Below are 21,869 nucleotides of genomic sequence, written 5' to 3' on the forward strand. Positions count from 1 at the left end.
GCCCTACAAATAATGATTTGACAGGGAAACATTTATAAAGCAATTCAGGTGACTTTCCAGGTTATGTAATATGGTTGAAAATAGCATGAGCTTCTGAATCCATCACACCAATAAACCTGCCTCTCTCTCTGACATTCACATTTGTCATCTGTAAAATGGAGGTAATATTATGTACCTCAAAGGGTTAAGATAGTGAAATGAAATAAATTATCACACACGAATGGTGAGATTTCAATGGGTAAAATGAGATGAATGAGATGCTCAGTAAGGACAGTTATTACCATTTTTATTATGTCAGCTTCTCTGTCCCTAAATATGTAGAACCAGCATAACAAAGGCATGGAGAATAGAAAATGCAAAAAGTTAAAAGATCAGGTGAGAAACTTGGAATTTTATTCACTAGTAAGAGACCATTAAAAATTGTTTTAGGGGGCACCTGTGTGGCTCAGTTGGTTGTGCGACTGACTTCAACTCCTGTCACGATCTTGGATCTTGGCGTTCAGGAGTTCAAGCCCCATTGAGCTCATTGCTGTCACCCTGTCAGCGCAGAGCCCGCTTTTGATCCTCCCCAATCACTCTCTCTCTCTCTCTCAAAAAATAAATAAAACGTTGAAGTCTTCATTAAAAATGTTTTAGAAAGAGCAAATAACTTGATAAGGCTATTATACTTGCCTTATGATAGCAATTCTCAAATTTTAGGGTACGTGAGAGCCATTGGGGTATGATTGTTAAAATTGGAGTTTTGGGGACATCACCCCAAGAAGTTATGACCAATCAGGTCTCAAATGGGATCTGATTCTACTACAGAAAACCCTGGAGTCACATTTCATAAAGTGTAACTTTAGAGAAATTAACCCAAATGCAATATTTAAGGGTGCTTTGGAAAAGGAGAAACTAGACACAAGCAGGTCACTTAGAAGCTTGCTACTCAAGGCATGTTTGGCTGGCCTGTTGCGTTAAGAGGACATGGGCACTTGGTAGAAATGTCAAACCTTGTGCCAAATACAAAGCCTACCAAGTTGGAATCTGCATTTTGTTTCAGCTTTATTGAAGTATAACTGATAAATAAAAATTATTTCTACTTAGAGTGTACAGTTTGGTGTTTGATATACATGGTGAAATAATCCTCACAATCAAGCTAATTAACACATCCATCTATCCATAATCTCACACAGTTACCGTTTTTTTCTCTTCCTCCTCACCTTCTTCCTCCTTCAATGAGAACACTTAAGATATACCCTCTTAGCAAATTTCAAGTATACAATACAGTATTGCTAACCATAGGCATATTGCATTTTAATAAGATTCATACATAAATCTTCTACATGTTAAATATGAAATGATGAACCTATGATAATTGATAGCACAGATGGAAACCAATAGAAGCCTGGAATTGGGCAGGGGCAGAGGGAGAAGAAAGAATTTAAAAGGAGAGGAGATGTCCTAGTTGACATTATAAATTGTCAACTTAAAAATTCAGCCCGCCAAGGTCCCCTCTCTTTGGGTCAGGCTCAGTTCATAATGGAGATCATTTTTTACAACACGGTCTGGGACTCACCACCTGCGTTGTGGACAGAACTCAGTGGATCTGTAAGAAGGAGTGAATGCTCACCTTGGATGGGCCTCTGCTGTTCCTGCACACAGCAGAAGTGTAGTTGAATATCCTCCCTAGCAGCCTTAAGAACAAATTTCAGATTTAAGTAGAAATGTAATGGAGTAGACTTATTCTTTTGAATAATTATTTTTTAATTATATGATTTGTGTTGAAGAAGTCCTTAGTTGTGTCTCTTAGGAGCCTATTTGTCCTTCTATTGCAGTTATTTTGATTCTGGTGTTGAGCAGCTTTTTCTTTAAAGAAATTCTGCAAGCCAGGCTGAGACGCTTTCAAATAACCATCTGGCCTCACCTCCCACCCTGGTGTGGCATAAACACGGAGATGACAGAGGAGAGGCAATTATCAGAATCATTTCAGGAAAGCAAAATGAGACATTTGAGGGTAAATGGGTACTTGGCAAAATTTGGGCATGAGTATGGGGCCCTTTTAAAAATGCCTTCTTGACACAGTAGCTTCAAGAGGCTGACAAAGATACTCACATCTCCTCCTTTGACTCCCTGAGCGATTCTCATTTTCCAAACTGATGTGCTGAAGGTGCTAGGATATTGTTTCTATGACGATGAAATACATTATTACCCACCGAGTTGAGTCTAGAAGGCTGTAGTTGCACAGCTGCCTTACTAATTACTCTCCTAATGTGATAGAGGGAAAAGTACACTGTAATTCTGATGTACAGTAGTTTCATGAACATAGCATTAGTGTAGAACTTCAGGGGTGCCTGTATTAGCTGGATAGTGAGGCTGAATTAAATACGGGGTAACTATTGAGCTAGCAGAGGTGTTCGATTAGCTTAATGGGGGAGCATGCAATTTAGAAGCTATAGGCTCTGAGTTCTCTCTCAGCAGCAATGTCTAAACATAATTAATCAGTTGCTTTTCCCAGTAAGTGACACTAATTAGTTGCATTCTAATTGCCCTGTGTGGCGTAATGTTACTCCATTCTAAGTGCTCTACAGAGCAGTGACATGGGATCTTTAATATATTATCATGGATTTCCATGTAATTACAGTCCTTTCCAATGGAGTGAAAGGAAAATATTGTAGGCTCTTTCATCAGGATTCAATAAATAACTTATACCACCTCTATTAAGAAATAGAATGATTGAACCCCTTCCTTGTTATTAGCATGTATGTGATTAGAATTGTATATAGTTTCAAGTGCCAGACATTGGAGCTGAAAATACGCCCTTTTCTACCTATAGTCTTGCTAGATGATTTTCTCTCCCAAAGGAAATTATTCTAATTTGTCTTGAATTTCATTAATTTCCTAGAATCAGACACATAGAACTGACTTGATTTGATAAATGGAGAAAAGGAAATATTGAACTTGTAATCTAATTTCAGTGTTAGGTGCTTAGTCTGTATCTGGTTGTACTCTTTATTCTTTATGACCCATTTTCATCCTTGGTAGAAGATTAACTCATTGTTTTATATATTTTACATTGTGCTTTAGTATTTGAATTGCCTAAGCAATTCTTGAGCTTCTTTCTAGAATGCTTTCTTCCAAGCATTCATGGTTCTAGAAAATCGTTCTTTAAAAATGATTTTAAACTATAGCTGAAAAGGGACAATGTTCTTGGGTCCTTTTTAAGTTTAAATCTTATAAGGTAAAAAATATGATGTGTGCTCTAAAGAAAGAAATGTGATAAAGCAGAATAAAGGAAAAAAGGAAAAAAATCTTTATAAATATGCTAAAGTATTAGAAATGAGAATAGGACTTCCAAACTTGATAACTTAGGTAACTTACTAATTCTTCTAAAAGCCTAATTCATGTAGATTTTAATTATTCTGGTTTTGTGTGGATTTGATTTTCTCATTCCTTTGAATAATTTTTTTATTTCATGATATACAGTGAAGAATTCCTTAAATGTTTCTCTCAGGACCATATGTGTCCTTATGTTTGTGTTTAGCACCTTTATCTTTAGGAAAACTCCGTCTCTTCCTGTATCTGCTAAGTCATTCTGTAGGTATGAGAACTCTTCTGCAATTCTGAGATTTATGGTGTGTACAAGCTTTAGAGTCCTTTAAAATACATATGACCTGTGAAGAACTTAGTGTGCAGCCTGGTGTAAGGATATTTCCCTATTAGGACTTCCTGAGGTTTGTAAGTTTGTTACTGAGTGTATTTATTTCTCATTAGAAATGTAAATGACTGAAGAAACTTGCAAATTAAATTTTCTTTTCTAAAATTCTTTTAGCTTTTGAAAACAGAAAAAATGGTTTAAATTATAGGTAGAATCTTTTCTAGTTTCCAGCTTTTCACATTCCTATTATTAATGGATAATAATATTCATAATGAATAATAATGTCATCACTGTATCAGTGCATGTCCCCTAAATTCAGTTTCTTCACTAAAAACATGGAAAAAAAACTGGGTGAAGTGGATGGTTTTCTAAGACAATATGGTACCAACAGTGACTCTGGGAAATAAAGAAAGAATTGAAAAACTCAATTTAACCAGGAGAAAAAAAGAGAGTGAGAGAAAGGAAGTTTTCATGGGGCAACCCACCTAAAGCACCATACTTAGCTAACTTTCTAGATTTTATAGGGTAATTCAGCTAAACCTTAAAAAGCACATAATTCAATGCTTTTTTAACTGTTTCCAAACATAGAAAAAGAAGGAAAATGACCAAGTTTGACTTAGACTGTTACAAGTCAATTTCATTTTTGAATATAGATACAAATATCCAAAATAAGCATAGAACCCTTAAGCACATTAAAAGAACAATACTTTGGGACCATGATGAATTTTACAGGAAAGTAAGGATGGCTTAATGATAAGAAACCTATTAATATAATCCATCATATGAATACATCTAAGAAGAAATAACTTGTAATACTGAAAAAGCCCAACATGTTGCTTAATTAGAATTTTTTAAAACCTCCAATAAAAATAAGACTAAACCAAATACAGCAAACATGATAAAATGTATCTTAATGAAATTTTCACTAAAGTCAGGAACAAGATAAGGATGTCCACTATCACCTCTGTTACTTAACATTTTACTGGAGATCATAGCCAAGACAGAGACAAGAGAAAAAAAAATCAGAAGTAAACAAATTTTCATGGAAGAGATAAAACTCTCACTATTTGCAGATGTGATATATACAGAAACCAAAGATGATCATTTTAAAACCATTAAAAACAATAAAAGGATTTAGAAAGCTGGTGAAACAGAAAATAAAACAATGCAGATATTAATTGTTCATATACACAATGTAAAATTTAAACTATAATGGAGGGGTATAGTATTTTAGTTTTGCAAGATGAAAATGTTCTAGACATCTAATGTACAACAATGTCAACATGCTTAACACTACACTACATTCATAGGATATATAAAAATATATATTTAACAGAATAGTTAATATCCTGTTTATAAAAGCAACAAAAATGTTAAAAAGACATCCTTAGAAAAATGTTTCTATATGAACATAACTTTAAAATGCTATTTAAGAATACAGAAGACTTGGGAAAATGGAAAAACCATACTTGGATATGATATACCTGTCATTTCTCTCTACATTACTCTATACATTTAAATAATCACTGCAGGTATTGATTTTTTTCCAGTTTTATTGAGGTATAATTGACAAATTGTATATATTACAAATGTAGTGTACAACATGATAATATACACTGAAATGATTACCACAATTTAGTTAATTAATATATCCATTAACTTACATAGTTACCATTTTTTTTGTAGTATGAACACTAAAGGTCTAAGCAAATTTCAAGCATAAAATATAGTATTAACTATAGTCACCATGCTGTACATTAGATCCCCAAAATTTATTCATCTTACAACTGAAAGTTTATACACTTTGACCAACACCTCCCTATTTTGTCCACTTCCTAGCCTCTGACAAGCACCATTCTACTGTTTCTATGACTGACTTTTTTTTTTAAAGATTCCATATACGTGAGATCATATAGCACTTGTCTTTTTCTGATTTATTTCAGCTAGCATAGTGTTCTCCAGATGGATCCATGTTGTTACAAATGCCAGGATTTCCTACTTCTTTATGGCTGAATAATATTCTATTGTATATACAGATATAAATATATATACAATATACAGATATATATTTATATCTGTATATAAAGATATACGTTTTCTTCACCCATTCATTTGTTGACAGACACTTAGGTTATTTCCATATCTTGGCTATTTGATAATGCTATAAAAAAAATGGGAGTGCAGATATCTCTTTAAGATACTAATTCCACTTCCTTTGTCTATATCCTGAGAAGTGGGATTGCTGGATCATATGCCAGTTTTATTTTTATTTTTGAGGACTCTCCATACTGTTTTGTATAAAGGCTGTACTAATTTACAATCCCACCAACATTGTGGAAGAGTTCCCTTTGCTCTATGTCCTCAGCAGCACTTGTAATCTCTGTGTCTTGGATAATATTCATCTTAAGAGATCTAAGGCAATATCTAATTGTGGTTTTGGTTTGCATTTTCTTGATCATTGGAGATGTGGAGTACTTTTTCATGTGCCTGCTGGTCATTTGTGTGTCTCCTTTGGAAGATGTCTATTCAGGTCCTTGGCCCATTTGTAATTAGATTTTTAATTTTTTGGCTATTGAGTTGTAGGAGTGCCTTATACATTTTAGATATTAACCCCTGTGAGATATATAGTTTGGAAATATTTTCTCCTATGTCACAGTTTGCCTTTTCATTCTGTTGATTGTTTCCATTGCTGCATAGGATCTTTTTAGTTTGATGTAGTCCCATTTGTTTTTGTGTTTGTTGTCTGTATTTAAGGTCACATTAAAAGAAAAAAAGTATTGTCATGATCAATGTCAAAGAGCTTTGTTCCTATTTTACTTTAGAAGTTTTATAGTTTTAGATTCTATATTTAAGTCTTTAATCAAATTTGAGTTGATTTGTGAATGGTGTGATATAGGGGTTCAGTTTCACTTTTTTTCAACAGTACCTAAAAACAATCATACCATGATCAAGAAGGATTTATCTCTGGGATGCAAGGAGGTTAAACATATGAAATCAGTCAATGTGATATATTATATTAGCAGAATAAAGGGTAGCAATCACCTGATCATTGCAATAGATGCAATAAAAGCATTTGACAAAAATCAACATCTTTTTATGAGAAAAAACTGTCAACAACTAAGGTGTAAAAGAAACATACCTTAACATAATAAAGGCCATGTATGGCTAGTCTATAGCTGACATCATACTCATTGATGAAAAGTTGAAAGTTTTCCTCTAAGATCAGGAGTAAGACACATTTAAGCACTTTTATTCAACATGGTACTGGAAGTTCTAACCAGAACACTTAGGTAAGACAAAGATATAAAAAGCATCCTAATTGGAAATACGTAAAATCATCTCTGTTTGCAGATGACATGACCCTCTATATAGAAGAGAAAACCGTAAAGTCTCTACCCAAAAATATTAGAACAAATAAATTCAGTGAAGTTTCAGAATACAAAATCATATAAAAAATTAGTTGTGTTTCTATGTACTAAAAACTATCAGAAGAGGAATTGAGAAAACCATACCATTTACAGTACTATCAAATATTGTGTACTTAGGAATAAATTTAACCAAGGAAGCAAAAGACCTATACACTGAAAACTGTAAAATGTTGATGAAGGAAATTGAAGATGACACAAGTAAATGGAAAACTAGCCTATATTTACATGGATTGGAAGAATTAATATTGTTAAAATGTCTACCCATAGCAGTGTACAAATTCAACAAAATCCCTATCAAAAATCTGAAGGCATTTTTCATAGAAATAGTAATAATAATCCTAAAATTCACATGGAACCTCAAAAGACCAAAGCATTTTTGAATAGCTAAAGCAATCTTGAGAAAGAACAAAGCCAATGGTATCACATTTCCTAATTTTAGATGGTGATACAAAGCTATAGTTATCAAAACATCATGGTACTGGCATAAAACCAGACGCATAGACCAATGAAAAAGAATCTAGAGTTCAGAAATACAACCACTATAGATATATATATAGAGTGAACTAAACTTTGATAAGGGCACCAAGTGAGAAAAGGATAGTCTTCAATAAATGGTATTGGGAATATACAGTGGAATATTACTCAGTGATAAAAAATGAGATCTTGTGATTTGTGACAACATGGATGGACCTAGAGGTTGTAATGCTAAGTGAAATAAATGAGATAGCTAAAGACAAATACCATATGAGTTCTCTTAGATGTGCGATCTAAAAACAAAAATGAACAAAAAAATAGAAACAGACTCATAAATACAGAAAACAAATTGGTGGTTGCCACAGGGAAAGTGGTGGGGACCTGGGCAAAATGGGTGAAGGGGAATGGGAGGTACTGACTTCCCGTTAGGGGATGAATAAGTCATAAGGATGAAAGGTATAGGATAGGGAATATAGTCAATGGTATTGTAATATCCTTGTATGGTGGCAGATGGTAGCTAGACTTGTGAGCACAGCATAACCTATAGAATTGCTGAATCACTATGGTACAGCTAAAACTAATGTAACATTGTATGTCAACTATACTTCAATTAAAATCAATAAAATAAATGGTACTGGGAAAACTGGATATCCAAGTACAAAAGAATTATTGATTTATTTATTGTTTTGTTTGGAATAATACAATCTAACTCACTGTAAAGATAAATAGCGGGCATACTTTTTAAAAAGGGGCAATGTATGTGAACTAGCTCTACCAGATATTAAAATATAAAACGTGACTAGAAAGACAATGGGAAAAAATTGATAGTCAAAAACGAAAACAAAACCCTGACATTTATATGAGAATTTAGCATTTCACAATGGATCCAAAAATGGAACAAAATAAAGTTGGATCCGTATATCACATTACACAATAGGAAAAAGGGCAAATTACATTATATAATAAGAGTAGTAGAAATATCTGAGAATTCCTTTATAATCCTATAATGGAGATAGCCTTCCTACCTCTGAATCAAAATCCAGATATCATAAAAGATTGGCATGGAAGGAGTCAATATGGTGGAGAATTAGGGGGGCCTGAAGTTCCCTCATCCCTCAAAAACAGCAGTATTGAGGCCAGAAGACTTGGAATTCCAGGAATCCAGGCTGCAGAGTGACAGAAACATCTCCAAGGGCCCTCGCGGACAGCTTGGTGGGCCATAGGTGTGTGATTGCAAACTGGGAGAGATAAAATGGGAACTATAGGCCTGGAGGAGAGGGATCCCCTTCTGTGGAGACACAAAAAGAAGAGAAAGAGAGGCTGTGGAAGTGTCGGATTGTATTTGGACAAGAGAAAAAAACCTCTCCAGATCACTGACCAGGGAATGAAAAAAACAAAGAACCAATTTCTAACTTGGAAACAGCCTTAGGGGTGACAACCCAGGGTTGTGGGACTTCCTCTGGACTGGGACCAGCTGTCCTGTACATGCACCTGGGGGAAGGGGGAGCCAACCTCAGGCTCAATAGCGAGCTCAGAGGTGCAGTCAGAGAGCACAGTCCCTTCTCTTGAAGAAGGTGGGAAGAAGATATAAAGGCTCTCCAAGGACAAAAGACCCTGCAGGCACCAGCCAGCCAGAGGCCCTTTGTCGGTGGGGCAGAGTGGCACTACCCTGGAACCAGTGCACATGAAGCAGGATCCTTTAAGATGTTGGGGTTTTAATCCCACCAGAGCACCTGGGAGGCATGGAAGATTGTGGAGCAGGACAAACTAGCTGGCTTGGCACTGTGAGGACAGCCTGAACAGAGTGGTCTGGGATGTCCAGTCTGGGGAGAAGAAATTGGGGTGTCGCCATTTTTCTCCCCATCACCAGCAAGGTAGGGCTTCAGGGAAAGTGACAGCTGGTCCACAGTGTAGGTGGAACCCGCCTACACCAAACCACACCCCTCTATGCCTGGTAACTGTGTATCTAACAAGAACAAGTTTGACACTGATCTAACCAGACAGCTCCTCCTTCAGATCAGCACACCCACCGGTTCCAAGGCATCATCAGATATTGGTCCAGAGTTTTGCATTTTCTGATTTGATTCTTGATCAATTCTTATTTTACGTATTTACACATATTATTTTTTTTCTTTCTTCCTCTTATTTCTTCTCTATTCTGGTTGTTGGTTTGTTTAAGCAGATGTTTTTAAACCTATTCTTTTTACACCTCTTCTGTATCTCTTTATTTTCCTCTCTCTCTGGATTAAGCCATATAGTTTCTCTGATTCTCTGCCTGGTCAATTTTTTTTCTCTTCTTTTTCCCCACCCCTGTCATTTCTCTCTTTATATGGGACAAGGCTTCTTCCACCACACCCTTATTTAAATTTTTTCCAGGATTACTTCAATGAACAAATCAAAACATACCTGGTGGAAGGTCCAAATCACCACTATGACTAGGGAGATTAAAGCAACCAGAGTCACAACAGAGAGCACGCAACACATTCCAAACACATCTCTTGAAGGGCCAGGCCCTGGACAATGTATGACTTGTTTTTAATATAGTAGTGCTCGCAGGTGCAGGACATATAACAAGCTATTAAAGGACAGAAAACTCGCCAAAATGACTAAGTAGAAGAATTCTCCTCAAAAGAAATTCAAGGAAGAAATGACAGAGAATAGCTCAAAACAGATATAAACAATACATCTGATTTTAAAAAATTAGGATAATAGTGATAAGATTAATAGCTGGGCTAGAAAAAAAAGCATAGAAGACAGCTGAGAATCTATTGTTGCAGAGATCAAGGAGCTAAGAAACAGTTACAACAAATTAAGAAATGCTGCTAATGAGGTGCAAAATAAACTAGATGTAGTGACAGGAAGAATGGAGGAAGCAGAGGGGACAATAAGTGAAATAGAAGATAAAATTATGGAAAATGATGAAGTTGAGAGAAAAAGAAGAAAATACTAGACCATGAGGGGAGAATTGGAGGACTAAGTGATTCAATGAAATGTAATAATATCTGTATCATAGGAGTTCCAGAAGAAGAAGAAGAAGAAGAAGAAGAAGAAGAAGAAGAAGAAGAAGAATTAGAAGAAGAAGAAGAAGAGGAGAGAGAAAGGGGAAGAAGGTTTACTTGAACAAACTATAGCTGAGAACTTCGCTAATTTTGGGAAGGAAGCAGACATCCAAATCCAGGAGGCACAGAGAACTCCCTTCAGATGTAACAGGAATAGGTCTTCTCCACAGCATATCACAGTGAATCTGTGCTGTGAACCTTGCAAAATACAAAGATAAACAGAATTCTGAAAGCAGCTAGGGACAAACAGGCCTTAACCTACAAGGGTAGACACATAAAGGTAGTAACCGACCTGTCCACTGACACTTGGCAGACCAGAAGGGAGTAGTAGGAAATATTCAATGTGCTGAAGAGGAAAAATATGCCCCCCCCAAAACCTTTATCCAGCAAGGCTGTCATTCAGACAGTGGGATGTATAATGAGGTATGAACTAGGTGAGAAACTGGGAGCCTTGGATAAGAGTGATTGTTTTTATAAGTGAGAATTTTTAAGTACTTTTTAGTATGTTTTAAATTTTTGAACCATGTACATTAACTATTTAAAAATTTAGATGAAAAATTCATACTATAAAATATTTAACATGAAAGAATGTGACAAGGAAAGAAAATGTTAACTCAGGTATGCAAAATAATAACAGCAAGACCCCTTGAAGGAGTCAAAGTGGTAACATCAAGGAGCCTGCAGGGATTTTGTTAGTGCTAGAATCTCCTTCACCATGATTTTCCCCATTTTGGTTTAGTGGCTGTGGGAGCCCAGAATGAAGATGCTGTTTGTGAACAGAGTCGGAAAGAGAAAGAAGTGCTATAGGATCAGAATACCTGCAAGAAAAGAATAAGAGGGTCTCTGCTCCCAGAAAGAGCAAGGAGAGCTCTTTTATGTGTTTGTTTTACTGTGCTAGGAGATCTCTCCTGGCAACTTCTAAATTTGTTAGTTTTGTCTGGCCCTAGCCTAAACCGACTTCTTGACGATTATCATGGTCCCTGCTTTCATACTAGTGCTCACATGAATTACCAGGTACAGACAGGATCTGGGGCACTGCAAGAGAGAACACATCAACCTTAAACCATCATACGCTTAAGGATCAGAAGCCCAAGAATCAGAGTCCGAAACTGCTCAGAGAGATTTCATTTTCCTTACAAGATGAAGATCTATTCACCAAGAAGGTACGGATGATTCATTTGGGAAAATTTGCTTATTTCTATTTGACTAAACAGAACAGGAAGGAGGGAGGAAGGGGTGTCTTTACTTTTCTCCTTTTTTCCTTCAAATGCTTCTTTGCTCCCTTCCATGAAACTTGTATCCAGCTCCTGGTGTTCTGTCTTCCCTTGAAAGTCTTCTCATCTCTTATTAATAACTTTTCCAACTACTTGATTTGGACCTGGTTTTCTTATTGAGGGTGTGTGGGGGTCACTCATAGAGTTTTCTAGCTATATTCTCCCAAAAGAATTGCAATGTTATCATCACCAACCTCATAAGTGAAGGATAGTAATTTATACGTACATGTGCATCTTCAGTGCATATTATTGGCTCTTGATAAAAGGCAAATAGTAATGATGAACATTGAAATATGCCTTTGCAAGATACCAGCCAGCAAACTGCATGAGCCATTTTGAAAACAGATTCAAAGGAAGATGTCCTGAACTTTCATTTCCCGTCTGCTGGGTTTCTTTGAAGTGGGAGTTAACCCTGACATGAAACAGCTCCAGAAACTGAGCCATGCCTAGTTGTTTTTGGCCTGATAATTCAACCCCCAGTGATGACTCCCACACACAACTGGGTGTCTTTGATGACTCAGTCTTCTCCTCTTCAAGATAGGCCTCTAGACATTTCTGTTTCCTATATTCTGCACTACAGCCTTGGTGGAAGAAGAGGATGGTAGCTTCATTTAATAAATAAAATCAAATGCATTATCTGCTCCCTCTCTAACACAAGCCCTTCTTACATAGAACCTTCCCTCCTTTGTTCTTGTTTGAACTCTTTTAATCCAAAGTCTGTTATTCAACTGGACAGAGAACTCCTCTCCTGGATGGCAATAAGCTGAAGGAAGATGTTGAATGAATAACCCAGGAAGAGTGATTTGAAGCTGTTTTTCATTTTTTCAAGGATAAGATAAGAAAAAAAAATGCTTTGTTTGTAAACACCATGGAATTTGGTAAAAAGTCTTTAAGACCGAAGCCTATTTTACTCCAGCTTCATTGAGAACTGAGGTACTGGGGTGAGTTTAGAGAAGAATCTCAAAACTGCACCCCCTGTCATTGCCACCCACACTAGACTAAAAACTGTAATTAACACCTGCTTGGAAAAAAATAATCCTCAAAAAGCAGAATATGGATCCTTAGAAAGCATTCATGTTCTGTAAATTATTTTAAATCAGGGTCAAAAGTGATTTCCTCTAGGAGAACTAAATTACTACCTTTTGAAATCAATTCTTAGTTTCTTCTGCTTTACTAAGTAGAGCATTTTTATTTATTTTTATTTTTATTTTTTTAAATGTTTTTATTTATTTTTGAGACACAGAGAGACAGAGCATGAGTAGGGGAGGGGCAGAGAGAGAGGGAGACACAGAATCTGAAACAGGCTCCAGGCTCCGAGCTGTCAGCACAGAGCCTGACGCTGGGCTCAAACTCACAAACTGTGAGATCATGACCTGAGCCGAAGTTGGACGCTTAACCGACTGAGCCACCCAGGAGCCCCCCTAAGTACAGCATTTTTAATATAAGAAAGTCAATAAACATGAAACTCACATATTAAATTATATTTCTGACACATCAAGCACTCCATCTTCCTGTTTCACATTAAAATGTTAAAATAGATGTATTATTTTAAAAATACGCTTATTTTCTTTTTTTCTTACAACGTGTGTTGAATTTATGGAGCTTTTCTTTTATGTGTGTTCTTTATTTTATTTGGAAAAAGGCAAAAAAATTGCATGTTTATAAGTGGAGAAATTCAGCTTATCAAGATAGAGGTCCTATATAGTCAAATAGGCTAGAGGTCCTATAAAATCTCCATAAAATCTCTAGTTCTGTATTATTCTGTCTTTGGCCACTAAGATTGAATAAATATTTAAAAGATTCTTTACACAAATGGCATGGTGGATTTTAACGTGGCAGGTTTTTTACAGAAATCTATGTTGACGTACTGTTATACACTTACTAATATATAGTTATCAATGCACACACTTATTCTCTGATTATCTGATGTATTTAATGTTTGCTGTCTCCCAAAAGATGGACCCCTTGGGTCAAAAGGCCTGTCTCTGTCTCCTAGAGAAACTGACATATTGTTAAATAGTAGAAATTGAAAAAAACTTCACAATCCCTCTGCTCAACTCCTAATCCCGCCTCTTACTACCATTCAGATTCCTTGACTATAAAATGGGAATGTGTTTCTATTGCATAGGGTTGATGAGACCGTGATGTGACAGGGCTTCATGAACTATAAAGCCCTACAAAAATATTTGGCTCATCCTGGAAGGGTGAGTAGCACTCAGCTAGATGAAAGCTTTGGAGAGGAGGAGGAAAATCTGGGCAACACATAAAAGAGAGGGAAGTGGCCAATCTCAGCTCTCAGGCCTTAGTGTTTCCTGGCCAGTTCTTTCAGGGCTAAGTCACTGTCTGATGTTCATGCTGCTCTGGCCTCTGCTTGGAATAACATCCCTTTGTCTCCACAGGCCAAAGCTATCAGCAGGTTTCTGTCAAATAAATAGATCATCCTTCGTACCCCAGAAAGCTGTCAGGCTCAATACTTTGCAACCATCTGTGCATCCTTCTTGCCTTTTCTTCATCCTCCTGCATGAGCAGGGCTGATGACCATGTGAGTATTGTTTCATGGCCATTTTTTCCTTTCCATGTTCATAGTCACTATCTTACTCCAAGCTCTTGTTACTCCATATAGAGAATGGGAGAGATGCCAGAGGATTGGACACAGGTAAATGTCTCCCTCCCCCACACCCTCCAAACAAGAAGTAGAAAGATTCATTAACAATAGTTTGGTGATTTTAATGTCAAACCCATCCCCAAAGTTTTGAAACTTAAAAAATTAGTAACCATCGGAAGGAGATATGATCTTATTTGATTCCCAGCATTATTAGGCAGCAATATGTGACATGCTGTGGGTACTTTGTGTGTGAACTCAACATTTGACAGCATGCATTCTCTCAAATCATGTGAGTTAAGCACAGGCATGTGTTAGAGTTATATAGAGGTCAATACATAATATACTCATACTCTAATGAAAGAGAAAGCTACAAATGTGGAATATGGTACAGATTAATATAAAATGATACAAAGAGTTTCAGGGATGGGCATGTGATATTGCAGGCACCTGGGAGAGGAGCAGCTGAATCTGCTGAGACCAAAGGATCAGAGAAGACTTTTTGGTTGGGGGGAGACCATGACCAAAAGCAATAAGGCAAGCAACATTCTGATGTGTGCAAATGAACTGCAAACAGTTTAGTGTTCTTGGGGTCCACAGTTCCTATCAGGGAAGGTCACATCTTGGGGGCAGGAAAGGGCTTACTTCTTTCCTAATATTCTGAAATCAAAATGAAATACATAGGCTACAAGTGAGTAAAATAGAATGAATTAGTAACCCGTAGAAAATTTCTGTCCAAAGATGCTGATTAGTGGCAAGGATAAGGAATTAGATGGGGATATGCTACAGGACAGTTTTTGTTGCTTTATTAATTCTTACATTGAATCTACCATTATTTACTAAGCACCTAAGACTCACTAGATGTTGAGATTGAAATGGCATTGGAGAAAGAATCCTTGTCCTCAAGGATTTTGGAATCTAATGAGGTGCCAGTGCAATACAGTTTGGGTAGTGATTTAAATTGAACTAACGAATGCAGATAAAGTAAAACTGGAAACAGCAATTTATGACTTACCAGAACCAGGGTCCCCAAATGTTCTGATGGGTTTCATTGACAGGCTGACTCTAAGCAGGCTGTTAATGTGTTGACTATTTCTGACCAATGGAGAATGATTCAACCTGTAAGGTGCTCTTTCCACCAACACATTAGGGCCTAGGACTTTTCTATTCTTACAGAAAGAGACAAATACAGGAACATCATTCATACAGCACTCAGAGAGGAAATGAAAAATATTGGAGAGAAAGAAACCATTCTAGGGTAACATTTTTCTTATCAATTTATATCCAGCATAATAATGGTACATAAGAATGGTGACCATTTATCTAAATAGAAAATGTAACATGCAGTCTTAATGCATTTTACTCTGATTGATATGATGTGGGTAAGGTACTGGAATCTAATATTTAACACAGCTCTTGGGTTATTTCTATGCAGGTGGTCTGAATTACTCACTGGGAGGAACACTGCTTAGGAATTAAACCCCGAAGGTGAATTTGTTCAAAATGAGTCAGCAGCCTGAATTTTTAGTTATCCATTTGCTTAATAATTTTTATATAATTGAAGTCTAAGCTGAATACAATAAAATGCACAGACCTTTAAGTATTATGTAGGTCAATCAGTTTATAGCCCCATGTAACTGCCGATATATAAAAATGTAGACGAGTTTCTTTCACTACAGAAAATTCTTGTGTGTTCCTTTTAGTCAGTTCAGACCACCACCACCACTTTCTGATTTTTATCAGTATAGATAAATTTTCCTTATTCTTGGGCTCAACATAAATAGAATCACACAGTTTGCATTCTTTTTTGTCTGGATTCTGAATGTTTTTGAGATTCATCCATTTTACTGGAGGCAGCTTTAGTTTTCAAAATTTTATTTATAGTGACTGAGTTGTATATCACAATTGCTTATCCATCTCCTGCTGATCAATAAACTGTTTCAAGTTTTTGGTTACTGTGAATAGGCTTCTGTGAATATTCTTTTTTTTTTTTTAATTTTTAATGTTTATTTTCGAGGGAGAGAGAGTGAGCTTGAGCCAGGGGAGGGGCAGAGAGAGGGAGACACAGAATCTGAAGCAGACTCCAGGCTCTGAGCTGTCAGCACCGAACCCTAACGCGGGGGCTCGAACTCACGAACTGTGAGATCATGACCTGAGCTGAAGTCAGAGGCTTAACCGACTCAGCAGCCCAGGCGCCCCTCTGTGAATATTCTTGATTCGCACTGGATTAATACCTAGATGCGGAATTCCTGGGTCATAGTGTTTAACTTTACAAGAAACTGTTAAATAGGATTCCAAAGTGGTTGTACCACTGCATATTCCACTAGCAATATATGAGTTTTCAGATGTTCCAAGTCCTCAAAAACATTTATTGTTGGTTGTTTCAGTCAGCTCAAACTGCTTTTATTACCAAAAGAAAAAACAAAAAAACAAAAACCATAGACTCAGGGGCTTACAATTCTGGAGGCTAGATCGGGCTGGTCCAAGGTCAGGAGCAGGTTCTGGCATGCTCCAGTTCTTGATGAGAGCTCTCTTCCTGACTTGCAGATGGCCACTTTCTCCCTGTGTCATCACATGGTGGTAAGGAAAAGGGAGAAGATAAGACAGGAAGGTAGGGGAAAGAGTGAAGAGAGAGGGGGCAGAGGATCCAAAGTGGGCTCTGCACTGACAACAGTGAGCCTGATGCTGGACTCAAACTCACAAACCATGAGATCATGACTTGAGCTGAAGTCAACACTCAACCAACTGAGCCACCTAGGCGCCCCTCTCTTCCTCTTCTTACAAGGACATCAATTCCCTTATGGGGGCCTTACTTCAATGACTTCATCTACGCCTAATTACTTCCCAAAGGCTCCACCTCAAATTCCATCACGTAAGAATTTTGCAGAAGCATAAACCTTCATCAGTCTTTTGATTTTACCAATTGTAGTAGATGTGATACTGTAATGTTGTAGTTTTAATTTGCATTTCCCTAATGGCTAATGATGTTAGGCACCTTTTCATAGGTTTATTGGGCATTCTTTTTTTTTTTTTTTTTTTTTTTTGTAAACTATCATTTCAAGATTTCTGCCCATTTTTTAAGTTGGATTTTTTGTATCTTCATAACTGATTTATGAGTTCTTTGTATATTTTGTATAAAAACCATTATCAAATATTTTGGAAATAATTTCTTCTAAACTCAATGAAATTCAATTTATCAATTATTTTTATGGTTACTCTTTTTATTTGTGTGTATGTGTGTACAGTGTAAGAGATTTTTGCTATCCTAAAGGTTGCAAAGATATTTGCATTTATTTTCTTTTAGAAACTTTGAGATTTTAGCTTTGACATTTAGGTCGAGGAGCCATGCCAACTCTTTCCATATAAAGTGAGGTAGGGCCTAAGGTTCATTTCCACCCACTCCCCCCACAACCTCCTATAAAGTTAGCAAGTTGCTCCAGCATTATTTATTGAAATGACTTTTCTTAATTGAATTGCCTTTGTGCTTTTGATGACAATCAAGAAAAGATATACATGTGGTTCTATTTCTATATTCTTTTTGTGTTCCCTTGAGCTATTATTTGTGTATGTTATGCCAATACCTCACAGTCTTCTTCATTCCAAAATCTATACTTTTTATTTCCTTATTTTGCCCTATAAAAGTTAAACAACAAATGTAGTATTTAATAGTAACAAGTAAAAATGATAAATTTTATAGTATGTGTTTTTCATCCCAATTAAAAAAGTACATTTAAGGTTATCATATTTCTTGTAAGTACCTTAGTTGAATTAAAAAATATATATATATGTGACACTTTTATTATTCAGTTGTAAAATGTAGATGAGGATAATAATACTACCTGTCTCTTAGGATTGTGGATTGTTATGAGAACTAAATGAGTAAATCACTAAGAAATGTGCTGAATATGTATGTACTTATGAGAAAATTTAAATTTGCCTTGTCCTGTCTCTCTCTTTCCTTCAATTAAATAGATTGAGGATATTTTTTCATCTTATTTCTTTCTCATTCTACTAGCCTCCGCTCATTTAAAATGTATATTTTCTTTAAAAAAGTGTATCTTTTTCTTTTCCTTTGATCTCACAGTAGAAACATTGACATGCATAGTTAAAGACTAAAAAGTTAGTCTATTTACCCCAAGGTCTTTAGAATACTCTAGTGCCATGATTTCCTTCCTGGTTTAATAGACTCATTATCTAATACTTGTGCTTATTTTTAATGTTACAACTAATTTAATGCTACAATTATAATTGGTTTATATATTCATTTTTGTTTACATTTATCCATGTTTTTAACATTTTCTTAATCCTCAGACATTTTTTGTGAGACAGAAGAAATCATTTAGGTCTATATTTTTTTAACTGACACTTTTTTTCATATAATTGAAAATGTTTTACTATTTCACTTACTATTAAAATATAGAGTTGCTAAGCTTTGAACTCTAGGTTTTCACTTTTATTTCCAGGCTTTAAACATATCAGTCCAGAGTTCTAGGGCTTCCATCTTTGCTATTAGGAAATCAGCTGCCAATCTCATTAGGATTTTTTTTTTAAGGACCCTCTTTTCTCTTTTTCTTCTTTAGAGTAATATTTTTGATGCATTGTACTTTCACTATGATATTTCCAGGTGTGAATTTTTATTTATACATTGTGTTTGAAATTCTTAGGGCTTCTTGAATCTAAGGATTCATGACTTTTATCAATTCTGAATAAAATTTGCACCATTTTCTTTTAAATATTTCCCCTCTTCCATCTCTGTCTTCATCTTCCATGTTGATAAAGGTTTAATATTTCCCTTATTTTAATTCTGTGCTATATTCTGAGAAATTTTTTGTGATGGTATGATTAATTTTCTCTTCAGTTATGCTTAACCCATCATCTATGTTTTTGACTTAATTTTTCATTTCTAGGGCTTTTCTTAGGTTCTTTTATAAATTTTCCTGCTTATTTAATTTTTCACTGCTCATATTTTTTATTTCCATCTTTTATTAAGTGTACAAGGCATAATTATTTTGTATATTGTAACTGATAATTTCAGTACTAGGAGACCTGTTTTAGATATTGTTTTTTTTTTTTGCAAGAATTTTTTGAAACATGAATTGGATAATACTTCCTCCACAGTTAAACTGCATTCGTTTTTGCTAGGTACTGAAGAGCATTACAGACCTAGATCTACATTGTTTTTTGGATTCAAGAATTTAAAATTATGCAACTTATATTGATTCAGGCATTATACCCATACAAGGCTAGCCAGTGGTCCTGTAATTGATCAGAAGACTTTTATTAATCACTACCTAAAGTGTGAAGGATGAGAGGGCCAATTTTCCTTGCAGTTTTGTGTTTTAGCTTACCCACCTCATTGAAGGTGTAGCATCTCAGGACTGTTTCCAGTGTGACTCCTGGCACTGCAAATCCAAAGCTTTATCCCCAGAATGCTTTGCTCTACAAGACCAATATGGCCAGAAGTTTTAGAGCCTCCTTATCTCTCTGCAGTTTTGTTCTTGTTTTGATCCTGGAACTGGCACATTTTTATTATCTCACAGGGTTGTTTATTTACTTGAAAGTATGGATTTAATCAGACACTTTTATATGTTTATAGCAGGAGGCTTTCAGTGTCTCTGGTTTGCCATATTGCCAGTAACAGACATCTAAACTGAAGAATACTCTCCATATTATAGATACAATATATTGGTCAGTTTTAGTATTTTATTTAACTTCTCTCCAAGATTACCATTTTGCTTTATAATAATTTTAATGTATTCAAAGTTTTATTTTTTAATTAAGATTTTGAATCATGATTGAAAACTAATTCCCTATCACGAGTTATAAAGAAATTTTATATATATTGTCATATAAATGTTGAAAGATTTTTTTCTTTATTTAGATCTTACTTCCAATTGGAACTGACTACTGTGTATGAAATGAGGTAAGCATATTATCTTTCCATATACATAACCAATTACCAAGCACCACTTATTGAATAATTCATCATTTCCTCATTGGGTCATGGAAGTTTTTATATATATGTACATTTTTATTAGAGACCAGAATTTAATGACTAAATGTATGTAATGGTCATCTTTCTAGGTTTTTTTATTTCTTATTACATTAATTTTGTTCCTTTTAATTAAAAAATTTTTTTTTATTTTATTATTTTTTTTAATTTTTTTTTTTTTTAACGTTTATTTATTTTTGAGACAGACAGAGAGACAGAGCATGAACAGGGGAGGAGCAGAGAGAGAGGGAGACACAGAATCGGAAGCAGGCTCCAGGCTCTGAGCCATCAGCCCAGAGCCCCACGCAGGGCTGGAACCCACAGACCGTGAGATCGTGACCTGGGCTGAAGTCGGACGCTCAACCGACTGAGCCACCCAGGCGCCCCCCAAAAAATTTTTTTTAAGTATGCTTCACATCCAGCCCAGAACCCAACATGGGGCTTGGACTTACAACCCTGAGATCAAGACCGGAACTGAAATTAAGAGTCAGATATCAGATGCTCAACTGACTAAGCTATGCAGGCGCCCCTTGTGTCTTTTAGTTTTTTTGGAGAATTGTATATCTATTTGAAGGATATATTAGCATAAAGTTTATAGTGGTTTGTTGTAACTTTTTAAAATATACATGAGTTTAATCTTCCTTTTGAATCCTGATATGTCTTTTTCTTTTTAGCTTTAATCTAACACTGCCCTGGATTGGGAGCAGTACCTTCAAGTTTAAACTTAATGGTCTATTTTGACCTGAACTTCTTACTTTAAAAAAAAAAAAAAAAAAAAAAATATATATATATATATATATATATATATATATGTATATATATATATATATATATATATATATATATATATATGTCTTTGTTCTTGGTAGGGAAATGTTTTTGTGACACTATAATTTGTGTTTCCTTGATTTATTACTGAAGGTGAGTAATTTCTGTCTTGTATGTATGACTTCTTTGACCTATCTGCTCAGGTTCTTTGTCCCCTCTCCTCACTCTATTTTTTTTTTATTAGCATCTTGATATTTTTCTTTCTCATGAATAAATATACACTATTTATATATTAAATATAATAAACACTTATCTATCATATTTGAATGATTTTCCCCAGATATTTGCTTAGTTATGTCTTCAGTTGTATTTTTTAATTTGTATTTTATTCTTTCTTTGCATTATATCACCCATATCCACATATATTAAAAATATGTGTGTGTATTTAAGTATATGTGTGTCTGTATACCTTATTACTGTGGAATGTCTAGAAATGGATGAATTCCTTTTCTCAGGTCACAGACTGTTTTGAAAGGATTTTAGAGTTCTAGAAACTGAACTGTTTAAATGTTCACTTAAAATTTATCTGCGAAGGTATTAAGATGACATGATAACATTTAGGGTTTATGTTACTA

General features: G+C 35.4%; 1 long non-coding RNA gene across 1 annotated transcript; it reads left to right on the forward strand.

Moving 5' to 3' along the window:
• The first annotated feature begins 14,285 nt into the window (after positions 1-14,285).
• LOC131519741 (uncharacterized) lies at positions 14,286-21,232 on the forward strand. The gene is made up of 3 exons (XR_009265767.1): positions 14,286-14,414; positions 20,356-20,397; positions 21,141-21,232. It is a non-coding gene; the product is annotated as an uncharacterized LOC131519741 (long non-coding RNA).
• The last annotated feature ends 637 nt before the right edge of the window (positions 21,233-21,869 follow it).

This window comes from Neofelis nebulosa, chromosome 8 (assembly GCF_028018385.1).
Source record: "Neofelis nebulosa isolate mNeoNeb1 chromosome 8, mNeoNeb1.pri, whole genome shotgun sequence".
Taxonomy (NCBI): Eukaryota; Metazoa; Chordata; class Mammalia; order Carnivora; family Felidae; genus Neofelis; species Neofelis nebulosa.